The sequence below is a fragment of the Podarcis melisellensis genome (genome assembly GCF_964234715.1).
Source record: "Podarcis melisellensis genome assembly, chromosome: 1".
NCBI lineage: Eukaryota > Metazoa > Chordata > Lepidosauria > Squamata > Lacertidae > Podarcis > Podarcis melisellensis.
In genome coordinates, this window is record NC_138528.1 from 17,088,042 (window position 1) to 17,101,410 (window position 13,369).

Sequence of the window (13,369 nt, forward strand, 5' to 3'; positions counted from 1 at the left end):
GATGTGCATTACATCAGTTTCCTGCCAGGGATTCATGGCCTTGATTCTGGGATCAGCCACTGTTGCCATCTTGACTTGTTTTGGGCCTTGGGGGAGGGGGTGGTGAATACTTGGAACATTGCAAAAACCGAACCCCTTTGGGAAACAATTCAGATTTCACCCAGTCTTTCCTCCCTACCTTTTCCTACATCATCCTTAAGGCAGTTGTATAGAAAGCTAAAGGTGAAGGGGTAAAGGGGCCCCTGACCATTAGGTCCAGTCGTGACCGACTCTGGGGTTGCAGCGCTCATCTTGCTTTATTGGCCGAGGCAGCCGGCGTATAGCTTCCGGGTCATGTGGCCAGCATGACTAAGCCGCTTCTGGCGAACCAGAGCAGCACACGGAACAGCCGTTTACCTTCCCCCCGGAGCGGTACCTATTTATCTACTTGCACTTTGACTGCTTTCGAACTGCTAGGTTGGCAGGAGCTGGGACCGAGCAACGGGAGCTCACCCCGTTGCAGGGATTCGAACCGCTGACCTTCTGATCGGCAAGTCCTAGGCTCTGTGGTTTAACCCACAGCATCACCCATGTCCCTCTTGTATAGAAAGTTACTAATAAATAAATGATGACAACAATGAATTGTTGTTGTTGTTGTTGTTGTTGTTATTATTATTATTATTATTAAAGTGTTGTGTGTAATAATAATAATAATAATAATAATAATAATAATTTCTTTAGGATGAAAACACTGGAGACTTAAAGTTGCTTTAAAGCATTTGCTAGGTTTACCAATATAAATGAGCAGAGCCTATTGGAATAAACCAGTTTCCTTTCAAATAAGGAAAGCAGACAGACAGCCCAGAAATCTGCACCTTCAGTTTCCACTAAATCTAGATGCAAGTTCAGTTCTGTTCTATCTTTCTCTGTCCATTCAAAGCCCAAACTGCTGTTTTTCACGTGCTCCCCTGAGATGATTAACGACTCAGTGATGATGATAATGAATAATTACTATTATAATATAATATATTAATTAATTGTTCTTTAGTTTCTTCAGGATGAAAACACTGGGGACTTACGGTCCCTTTGAAGTATTTGCTACATTTGCAAATATAAACGAGGAGAGCCTATTGCAATAAACCAGTTTGCTTTTTAAAAAGAAAGGGAAAAAAGCAGCAGATAGATTTCCAGAGACCTATGCAAGTCTGCACCTTCGGTTTCTGCTAAGTCCAGCTATAACTCTCAGTTCTCCTGTACTATTTTTCTCTGTCCATTCAAACCCCAAACTGCTGTGTTTCACATGCCCCCTCCCTTGCAGATAATTTGTTTCAGATCCTACCCCCTGCAGGTGAAAATTAACATTTTAGTTTTGTCCCTGACCACACATTCACAGTGATCAAGCCAGCCAAAACTCATAAATACAAGAAAAACAGTGTGATCATGCACCATCATATTGCTTCATGTCATTCCTGCTATCTGTTTATATTGTTTTCTCATTTCTGTATATTTAGCTGCATATGTCACCTTCATTATTTTTCTGTGGAGTTGTTGTTTTTAAGAAAAGGACAAGGGAGAAGAGGGAAAACCATAACCGCAAAAAATTATTATTAAATGTAGTGTATTGAAGCAAGGTTATTTCCTCGGGTGACAAAATTTTCTTTGGCTAGTTTTGTTCCAGCAACTAAGAGAAATCCCCCCTCCCCCAAAGAAACAGATGCTTCTGTAATTTGCTGAGGCTACTCCAATAAAGAACATCATCTTAACTAAATGATCTCATTGAGGAAGGTGATGGGAGCAATAAATAGCTTGATGATGTAAACAAATAATGGGAGCCAAGCTTCAGCCTTTGGGAGGCGGGTGGTCTTGGGTGTGCTGAAAGCCTGCCACAACTCAAAGTTTTTTGCCTTTCTACCAAGCAGTCACTATGGCAATGGGGAAATATTGTGATGTATAGGAATTAAGAGGCTATGATTCAGAAAGAACAGAAAGAGCATTCAAAGTCTCATTGGGCAAATTGTACACCAGCATGTTTCAACAGCAATGCACAAATTCAGAGACGTCCGATATCCTAGTCCAGCTGCCTTTTATTTCATTTATTTATTCTATTCCATTTTTATACCACCTTTCTTCTAAGGCAGTGTTTCCCAACCTTGGGCCTCCAGCTGTTTTTGAACTACAATTCCCATCATCCCTGACCACTGGTCTTGCTAGCTAGGGATGATGGGAGTTGTAGTCCAAAAACAGCTGGAGGCCCAAGGTTGGGAAACGCTGTTCTAAGGAGCTCAAGGTGGCATGCATAGTCCTCCTCCCAACGACAACAACCCTGTAAAGTAGATTAAGCTGAGATTGAGTGACTGGCCCAAGGTCACCCAATGAGTTTAATGGCTGAACAAGGATTTGAACCCTGATCTCCCTGGTCCTAGATGACAAAACTTTGATGGCAGAAAGTGAGGAGGAATTAAAGAACCTCTTAATGAGGGTGAAAGAGGAGGGTGCAAAATATGGTCTGAAGCTCAACATCAATAAAACTAAGATCATGGCCACTGGTCCCATCGCATCCGGCCAAATAGAAGGGGAAGAAATGGAGGCAGTGACAGATTTTACCTTCTTGGGCTCCATGATCACTGCAGTCATGAAATTAAAAGACACCTGCTTCTTGGGAGAAAAGTGATGACAAACCTAGACAGCATCTTAAAAAGCAGAGACATCACCTTGCTGACAAAAATCCATACAGTTAAAGCTATGGTTTTCCCAGTAGTGATGTATGGAAGTGAGAGCTGGACCATAAAGAAGGCTGATCGCCAAGAATGGATGCTTTTGAATTATGGTGCTGGAGGAGACTCTTGAGAGTCCCATGGACTGCAAGAAGATCAAACCTATCCATTCTGAAGGAAATCAGCCCTGAGTGCTCACTGGAAGGACAGATCCTGAAGCTGAGGCTCCAATACTTTGGCCACCCCATGAGAAGACTCCCTGGAAAGGACCTTGATGTTGGGAAAGATGGAGGGCACAAGGAGAAGGGGACGACAGAGGACGAGATGGTTGGACAGTGTTCTCGAAACTATTGATATGAATTTGACCGAGCTGCAGGAGGCAGTGGAAGACAGGAGTGCCTGGTGTGCTCTGGTCCATGGGGTCAGGAAGAGTCGGACACGACTAAACGACTAAACAACAACTCCTCCCAGGTCCTAGTCCAGCACTCTTGCCACTCTTAGCACACTGTCTTATATTAAATCAGGTCAATAGCCGTTCTGGCTTAGGACTGTCTCCTCTCTGACTGACAGTGATTCTGCAAGGTCTCAGGAAGAGGTGTTTCCCAGCCCTGAGACCTCCCTGAGATCCTTTTAACTGGGGGTGACCCAATAGTACAAAGTGATCTGCTTAGAAAATAACAGTCACCCAGTTCCAAGGCACTCAAGGCAACTTAGGAAACAAAGAGGGGGGACCTCACACCCAAACTTCTAAAACCAACAATTAGAACATACACAAATATAACAAGAGCAGGAAAAGCAGGCATATACGCGGGTGGCGCTGTGGGTTAAACCACAGAGCCTGGGACTTGCCGATCAGAACATCAGCGGTTCGAATCCCCGCGACGGGTGAGCTCCTGTTGCTTGGTCCCTGCTCCTGCCAACCTAGCAGTTTGAAAGCACGTCAAAGTGCAAGTAGATAAATAGGTACCGCTCTGGCGGGAAGGTAAACGGCGTTTCCGTGCGCTGCTCTGGTTTGCCAGAAGCGGTTTAGTCATGCTGTCCACATGACCCGGAAGCTGTACACCAGCTCCCACGGCCAATAAAGCGAGATGAGCGCCGCAACCCCAGAGTGGTCACGACTAGACCTAACGGTCAGGGGTCCCTTTACCTTTACCTTTATTGGGGACATGTAAGGGAAATGTAATTCCACAGCAGCAAAATACATCATGGCCTTGAGACACACAACATACACACACAAAAAGCATTCATGCAATTTTCAGGAGTTGCGGAATCCCCTGAAGGGTCATAGGTCAGTGGTAGAACACCTGCTTGGCATGCAGAAGGTCCCAAATTCAATGCCTGGCATCTCCAGGTAGGGCTGGGATTCTGGGCTCTGGGCTCCAATACTTTGGCCACCTCATGAGAAGAGAAGACTCCTTGGGAAAGACCCTGATGTTGGGAAAGATGGAGGGCACAAGGAGAAGGGGATGACAGAGGACGAGATGGTTGGACAGTGTTCTCGAAGCTACCAGCATGAGTTTGACCAAACTGTAGGAGGCAGCGGAAGACAAGAGTGCCTGGCGTGCTCTGGTCCATGGGGTCACAAAGAGTCGGACATGACTAAACAACTAAACAACAACAACAACAAAGTACAATCTCCTACAATCAAAACCGTGCTTTATCTCTCACCCAAGAAACACTTCCTGCACTGGAATGGCGCAACTGTCTCTTCTCTTTTTTTGGTTCATATCCCATGGGTGAGGCTGAGCCGTACTCCCCCCCCCAACTGCTTTTCCAGCTTAAGTTCCGCACTCCCTGGTGTGGCCTTTTCATGAGCCTGTCGCCAAGGGAAGCTGTCTGATCCCACCTCCCATGGGGTTTGGTGGCAGAAGGTACAACGGAGCCCCTTTGGCATCAATATGATTATACAAGTATTCCTCCAACTCAAAATGACCAGCCGTCAGGACTGTTGCCCGGCAACACGAAACTCTAGTGCAAACTGGGAGCTTCATTAATCTTTTAAAATACTGTATTTTGCCTTGCCGACTCATAAATAATGGATACCGATTTGGGGGCATCCTTGCAATGTGCCCATTGGCATCTCAACAGGAAGCAAGTCAATTATAGCCCACCCGAAACCAAAAATCAACCCTGATTTTTACTTGATTTTTGCTTTGAACCGTATTCTGTTCAATACATGGATTGTGGTTGCGTGTTCAAACCACAGAGGGGGTGTTTTGAGGTTACATCGTGAAGATAACCGCTCTTCCTTGACTAAATCATGCAGTCAAGTCACCTATTGTTGGGGGGGGGGCTATTTTAAACTTATATTGCACCACCCATCACAAAATAAACAGTGAATTTGTTCTGCTTGCTGCACAGGTTACAAACACTTACAATTTCTCTCCAGATAAGAATGTAACCAGTGCTTCCATTTTCATGCGGAAACAGAAATAGTTGTCATGTTCTCAGTTGTGCAGGGGCGGAGGGTTAAAATAGTTTCAAGTTTACAATTAAGATTTATTTGATTTCTTACAATAATTTACATTCACGGCAATAGGGTGATAGGAAAAGGGGAAAGGGATAGAGACACACTCTCATATTGTCCTGTAACCACAGTTTCCCGGGGTCTACCTTGGAGGCTATTTAGCTAATGGTTCATTAGGCTCGTGTTTACAGCACTGCTTCTATTGAACCTTAGGGTTCTATCAGAACAGTACTTAAGAGTCCCACTTAAAATTAAAATAATTAATTTAGATGTAGCAGTGTCTATAAGAATACATCCCCACCAATAACAATGTTTAATTGAACGCAACGCCCACTGTTGGACATAACCATCCTGGCTTGCTAAACAATGGTTTAGGAAGGTGTGAATGAGCTTTGGGTCCACATGCTCCCGTTGTTGTTGTTGTTTGTTGAATATATATATTGCCCTATACCTGGAGGTCTCAGGGCACTTCACTTCAGTGCAGCAATTTCCGTTATAATAAGCCATGGCTCCTTTTTATATCCAAAATGGGAAAGTGTGATTTAATTGTGGTTTACTAACTAGGATCTCAAACCAGGATCAATCCTTTCCTAGTTTAAGATCCTAGCTGAAGAATTTCTCCCCAAGGAGAAACATTCAATTCAGCATTCCATGCTATTTTTGCACATGCCATCTATCATCTATCATCTATCTATCTATCTATCATCTATCTATCTATCTATCTATCATCTATCTATCTATCTATCTATCTATCTATCTATCTATCTATCTATCTATATCTATCTGTCATCTATCTATATCTATCTATCTATCTATCTATCTATCTATCTATCTATCATCTATCTATCTATCTATCTATCTATCTATCTATCTATCTATCTATCTATCTATCTATCATCTATCTATCTATCTATCTATCATCTATCTATCTATCTATCTATCTATCATCTATCTATCTATCTATCTATCTATCTATCTATCATCTATCTATCTATCATCTATCTATCTATCTATCATCTATCTATCTATCTATCATCTATCTATCTATCATCTATCATCTATCTATATATCTCTCTCTCTATCTATCTAATCTATCATCTATCTATCTATCTATCTATCATCTATCTATCTGTCTGTCTGTCTGTCTGTCTGTCTGTCTGTCTATCTATCTATCTATCTATCTGTCTATCATCTATCTATCTATCTATCTATCTATCTATCTATCTATCATCTATCTATCTATCTATCTATCTATCTATCATCTACAGTATCTATCTATCTATCTATCTATCTATCTATCTATCTATCATCTATCTATCTATATCTATCTATCTATCATCTATCTATCTATCATCTATCTGTCTGTCTGTCTATCTATCTATCTATCTATCTATCTATCTATCCATCTATCTATCTAGTATACAACTCAGTTGCCAAAGTGGATTCTAAGCAGTTTACAAGTGTAAAATCCAATGACAAAAATACATACAAACACCCATGATTAAAGCAGACAATGAAACTGTTCCTTCAAATGCTATAAAAATAAACATGCGCAATGAAAAATGTGTGATAAAGTAAGCCCATTAAAAAAACACAGCATGACAATTTTAGATGGAATTTAGGAGAGAGCATAGAGAGTTAGCATCCTGTATGGGTAACAGCTGCTGGGATAATATATGCAAAAAAGAAAAAAGTGGAGGCAAGCGGGTATTTGCCTCCTATCAGAGAATGGTAGGAGAAGGTCTGGGAATTTGCTACAATGGTAAAAACAGCTTATTATATGAGAAGTAGACAAGGAGAGAGAGAGAGAGAGAGAGAGAGAGAGAGAGAGAGAGAGAGAGAGAGAGAGAGAGAGAACATATTTATGAGGAAATGGATAAAACTTTCTTCAGCGTAACAGGATCAGGAAATAAGTCCAAAATATAGATTATGGATTTACAGTATTCTGAATATAAAAAACCATCAGTGGCTTTGCTGTTGTTTTTGCCTATAATTCTGTCTTCTTTTTTTTAGGGGGGTTAGACATCTCTCTTCATGTTCATACAATTAATTATAAGTAAACAAAATAAGAGATGGAATTTTAGTGGGAACGGCTTCCACTCTTCCTCAATTTTATGTTTTTGGCTTGCCTTTTCTTTTGTTCTTAAGGGTGGTATTGCTTTGAGGGAGAATATTAAACATGTATTCATAGCATGTGTGAACTGTTTTCAGTCCGATGAAGGGCAGTTGTGCTTTATTTTTACTTCAAACATTTCATAATAAATTGGTAGGAGTTCCCCTGGTTTTTTTTGAGCTGGGATATGTTGGGAATGGGTCAAATATAACCAAACGCCACTCCCTGCCTAAGGCCAGGCTTTCCTCCTGCCAGCCTCTGTGGATTAACCCAAAGAATCCATGCCACGGTATAAATCATTCAGAGAAATAAGTACACCACAGAAAAAGTGTCCAGGTCAACAGGATTCTCTCCCTATTCCTTCTCTCAAATTAATACTGATATTTACGAGAAGTTTAATTTTCAAAGACAGCATTCTTTCATTTAAACTGAGATGCCTCCGTTGGATCACTGCACCCTGTGAATCAAATTTCCACAAATGCCCCCAAAGTATTTTAGGATCCAGATAATCTCACAATGCAGAATGCAAAATAGCCAGTCATCTCCCTCCCCCCGCCCCCCCTCTATATATTCCCAGGCAATCTCTTGGAGTCAATTAGCTGGAGAATGTAATTGTCACAAGAAAGCTCATTTTCATTCATCTGAATTACCATATTCACGGTAAATAAAGTTCTGGTGGAATCCAGGGCTGTCCCATTGTTTTTAAAGCTGCAAACCTAACCCCAGAAGGCTGATTGCAGAAGAACTGATGCTTTTAAATTATGGTGCTGGAGGAGACTCTTGAGAGTCCCATGGACTGCAAGAAGATCAAACCTCTCCATTCTGAAGGAAATCAGCCCTGAGTGCTCACTGGAAGGGCAGATCCTGAAGCTGAGGCTCCAATACTTTGGCCGCCTCATGAGAAGAGACGACTCCCTGGAAAAGACCCTGATGTTGGGAAAGATTGAGGGCACAAGGAGAAGGGGATGACAGAGGGCAAGATGGTTGGACAGTGTTCTCAAAGCTACTAACATGAGTTTGACCAAACTACGGGAGGCAGTGAAAGACAGGAGTACCTTGCATGCTCTGGTCCATGGAGTCACGAAGAGTCAGACACGACTAAACAACAACAACCCCACTTACCTCGAAGTAAGCCCCATTGATTTAATTAGGACTTACTTCTGAGTAGGCATGGTTAGGACTGTGCTGTGTTGTCGCTGAACTTTTCCCTGGCAAACGAAAATGGCTTTGCTTTATTATTTGTGTTGAATTGGGAAATCAGGTAGCTACTGGCAGCCGTGTACATGCATACCCTTTCTAGCACTGTGCCTGGAGCACAATACTCTAGGCACAAAGGCGCCAATTAATGGAAGACAATCCAAGCTCACATCTCTGTTATAACCAAGGGCAGTGGTTGTACTCAGGTAGCTTATCTCACCCTTTGCAATTACTGCTTGTTGTAGAAACAACATAGCAACTGATATTCAAAGAGCCAAAGCGCGGTGTGTGAAAAATTAGTCCTGTACTGGGAAGATCTGCATCCTAGGGATCAGAGAAGTCCATTTGCAGAAGAAGAGGAGGAAGAAACAGGCAATGCTTTTCATGTGAGCAATTATTGCACTGAAGAGAGGGGGTGTAGATTTAGATAAACTCCCCTCTGAAAAGCTGGTTTTCCACACTTGCCCCCCTCCCTCTGTATTTCGCATTCACAGTGGGTTGGCCTACTTCTTAAAATATTTGAATGCCTTGTGAATAATGCATGAGGAAAGAGATTTATGCATATTCATAATAATCACTGCTTGGCAAGGATGTTGAGAGATAGCACTGTTGAGGGCTAATGTTTAGAAGTATGGGTGGTGAAAATATTGATGTGCTAGATGATGATAGCATTGAGAGGAATTTGATAGCATTCAATATACACATGCACACACAGTAATATCCAACCCGCTGCCTGCTAAGGATCTGCTTACAGCTGTGACTGTTATTAAAAATTAGCCCTGGCCATATGTTGAAAAACAGAACAAACGGAAACCTTCTGGGAATCGTGATTTTCTGGAAAATCCCATTACAGCCCAGACCTGGACACATTGTTCTTCGATCATTTCAGTTTTTCTGCTTATATTTAACAAATGCAGAACAAATGCAAAGTGGAAATCAGTGACTATGTTTATTTTTATGTGTATCTCAGAGTTCAAGCACTAATTTCAGACTGTGCAAGGGCCCAACCGAACAGCTACTGCCAACCAACACGTCCCCTTCGTGCCTCCCTGGTAATGTCTTGTAAAAGAAACATGCCCTGTGAAATCATTCTGCTCATCATTTCCCCCATTCCCACTCCAGTTCATTGGCCGTCACTTGCAAGGTTTGGAGAAATGTTGGGTATAACATGCCATGCATTTCTTTTACCAGGCAGTATTGGGGACATGTGGGACACGGGTGGCGCTGTGGATTAAACCACAGAGCCTAGGACTTGCCGATCAACAGGTCGGTGGTTCAAATCCCCGCGATGCGGTGAGTTCCCGTTGCTCGGTCCCTGCTCCTGCCAACCTAGCAGTTCGAAAGCATGTCAAAGTGCAAGTAGATAAATAGGTACCGCTCCGGCGGGAAGGTAAACGGCGTTTCCGTGCGCTGCTCTGGTTCGCCAGAAGCGGCTTAGTCATGCTGGCCACATGACCCGGAAGCTGTACGCCGATTCCCTTGGCCAATAAAGCGAGATGAGCGCCGCAACCCCAGAGTCGGTCACGACTGGACCTAATGGTCAGGGATCCCTTTACCTTTACCTTTCTTGGGGACATGTAAGGGAGATGTAATTCCACAGCAGTAAAATACATCATGGCCTTGAGATACACAACATACACACACAAAAAGCATTTGTGCAATTTTCAGGAGTTGGTGCGGAATCCCCTGAAGGGTCATAGGTCAGTGGTAGAACACCTGCTTGGCATGCAGAAGGTCCCAAATTCAATGCCTGGCATCTCCAGGTAGGGCTGGGATTCTGGGCTCTGACTCTGGGTTTGTCCAGACTTCCTTTTGCACCAGACATTCCAGGCACAGTTTCCAGATCTGTGTCCGAGCTTTCATTATTATTTTTGTCCCGCCACTGTCCCCAGGAAAACCTGCTGTTCACCGCTGAATCAGAATAAATGGCCATCCACGGAAAGCTCAATTGCTGTTTTCTGCCATTCAGCAGTAAACAGTGGGTTTTCCTGGGGAAAACGGTGCGGCAAAAAAAGAGAACGCTGCTTGAAAGTGTAGTGCAAAAGGAAGTCCGGCTGAGCCCTCAATAGAAGTCATATTTCTATGATCTCTCTGGATGCCTTGCATCTCCTTGGTTTGAGAGACGGTGGTTGGGCCTGAACCTGCCAAGAAGTTTTCACTCAGGCACATCCTATTGTCACAGCAATTAATGTAAAAAGGTAAAGGGTCCTTTTGCCTTTACCTTTTATGCTTCTGATTCTCAGCAGCTGGTATTGAGAGACATTCCACTTGGATGGAGAGCAGAGCCGCCGTGGCTATAGCCATTCAGTAGCGGATGCCCCGGTGGGATAAATGAGATACAGAAATATCACCCACTCTAAACCTTTGGGGGCATTAATCTAAATTAATAGCACTAGATAATAATGTCAGAGTCAGCTCCCCTCAGTATTTGAAAGGACAGCCCGGCTAGCATTTCATACATATCAACAGCAAGGCAGCCAGATAACATGTGCACATCTCCTCCTAAATCTGCTTCTATATATAGAATTCATCGTCAGGCTTTACCTTTCCAAGTATAAGTTTATGGGGAAAGACAATGGAGCTATTTAATTTGCATGGATTAGTCACAGCACGAAACCCAGCCTTTATGGCCTTTCAATGAGGCTAAGACTCTAGATTAGATTTCCTTCACTAGCTGCTGAAACCACACACACACACGCGTTTCTTGCTTTGCACTCTTAATACAATAAACAGAAATGAGACACATTAAAAATAAAATAAAAAGCTACAACCAATGCTTTGTTTTTCTCATTACCACTCGAAAGTACAGCTGTTTACAGCCCTGCCAGTGGCTGAAGCAAACCCTTCTTATTAGGGAGAATTAAGCCATTAATGCCATTACAGCTTGGCTCGGATTTACAGCCTTTTTTTCCCTACAGCCACCTGTCCAGCTTTTCTAATTATCCTGAAGGAGCGGAAAAGCTTCTTCTTGCCTTCAGTACAAGCTAAAAAAGGGTTCCTTCTTCTGAAACGATAATACTTAAGAGAAACGGCTTTGTCGCCTCAACACAATGGCAAAGATTAAGCCAACTTTACTAAATATCTGCCTCTCCTCTTTCTGATTCCCTTTCCCACCCTGCCTGCTCTTCTGACGTAATGGTTTTGCTGCCAAGGGGAGGGTTATTTTGGATGCTTGCATATCAAGTGATTTCAAATAAAGTTTTTGTTCACATAGCTATCTTGGGGATGACCCTATGATGCCACACTGGAAGTCCAAAATAGTCCCAGTTCATGAAATCATCCTTGGGTTAAGTTGCACGGGTGACCCATTCTGACAAAATATTTTCATGCATTGCGGTGGGCAGGGGGTCCGAAATGCATTCCTGGAGTACATAATATTAACTTGGAATGGATCCTTCCTCTCTCTCTTTCCCACTTTGTATTCCAACAGTGGAAACAAGGAAATGGAAATGAACTTGCAATGTAATATCCCTAGCCCAGTGACCAAAGTCCCCTTAACCAACATCCAGCCCAAAATGAACAGACTTAGCAACAAATCCACGAAGAGATGCAATACAGAATAACTAAGAGAAAGAAGAAGAGACCTGCCAAGCTGTCAGAAGGTCCAATGTGATCCATCTGCAATGGCTCTTCTGGAATGGATTTCATGTTCGTCCCCAACGCTTCAGAGGCTGGGGGCAGCGGGTGCCCAGTATTCAAAGAACTTTGCATGAGAGACGGCCGGCTCGTTTTCTTGCTTTATACTTATGTAAAGGTTGCAATGATAGTGGGGCTGAAAACACACACACACACTCTTTCTCTAAATTAACTGAGCCTCCTTTAAGCCATGGCATTAAGGTGATGTCGTAAGAAGCAGCTTACCATGCCAAGGTCATTGGAAAGGGAGAGTTCCCCTACGCATTCCAGGCCTGCAGTAAACCAATTTGCAGGCTGAAGGACGTTTCGTTGGCTGACTCCCGCCTACGTGAAAACTTTGGAAACTGCTGTGACTGGAAAGATGCACAGCTTTGCCTATCAGTGCAAATAGGTATGGTTTGCCTAATCCTCTTTCAAAGCTGCCTAACTAGGTGGCTGGGACCATGTCTTAGGGTAGAGAATTACATAGTTTTGCAATGCACGGTGTAAAGCGCTAGGACACAACAACACCATACATTTGAAGCACATTTAAAGCACATGGCTTCCCACCAAAAAATCCTGGGAACTGTAGTTTGCTCAGTGTGCTGGGAATTGTAGCTCAGTGAGGGTTAAACTACATTTCCATGACGAGGACGGGGGGAGTCCTGTGCATTAAATGTGCTTGAAATGAATGGTATAGATGTGACTTTAACTTCCTTTCGTCTGCCCTGATCTTCACCTGATGACTCCAAGATCTAGCCTTGTGCACGAGTTTTTCTGTCTACTCTCTTTTCTACAGCCTGTGTGCAATTTTATACACCTCTGTCATTTTATACACCTTACTTGTATTTTCCCTGAACTTAAAAGCTTCAAACGGCATAACCTTTCCAGGCGTTCAAAGATACTCATTTAGCAGAGTACAATGCAGCGTACATTAGATTTCGCAGATCTCACCAGCACTCACCAAGGACTGATTCCTGGGCATATCTATACCATACTCTACAACATTCCTCAAGACGAAATAGAGACATTCTCACTCCACACACCCAACTGACCCTCCTCAACCACCCCCATTCCCCCCTGCCGCAGAGCATTTCCACCACCCCAACGCCAACAGGACACAGCACAACACAAATTTGCAATGTGGGAAGACCCTCGGTTGTCACAGATATCTAAAACGTTGAGCCAATATGTTTGTGTTCTACAACGCCTAGCATAAAACTGAATTCCAGCTCATGTTAACACAGGCTGGGTTACCTGCCACACCTTGGGTTTTAATTTTAT

At 43.0% G+C, this 13,369-nt stretch overlaps 1 protein-coding gene across 1 annotated transcript in view; it reads right to left on the reverse strand.

Moving 5' to 3' along the window:
• The window catches only part of EML1 (EMAP like 1), a 128,797-nt gene that overhangs the window by 84,161 nt on the left and 31,267 nt on the right, over positions 1-13,369 (reverse strand). The window lies entirely within an intron of this gene.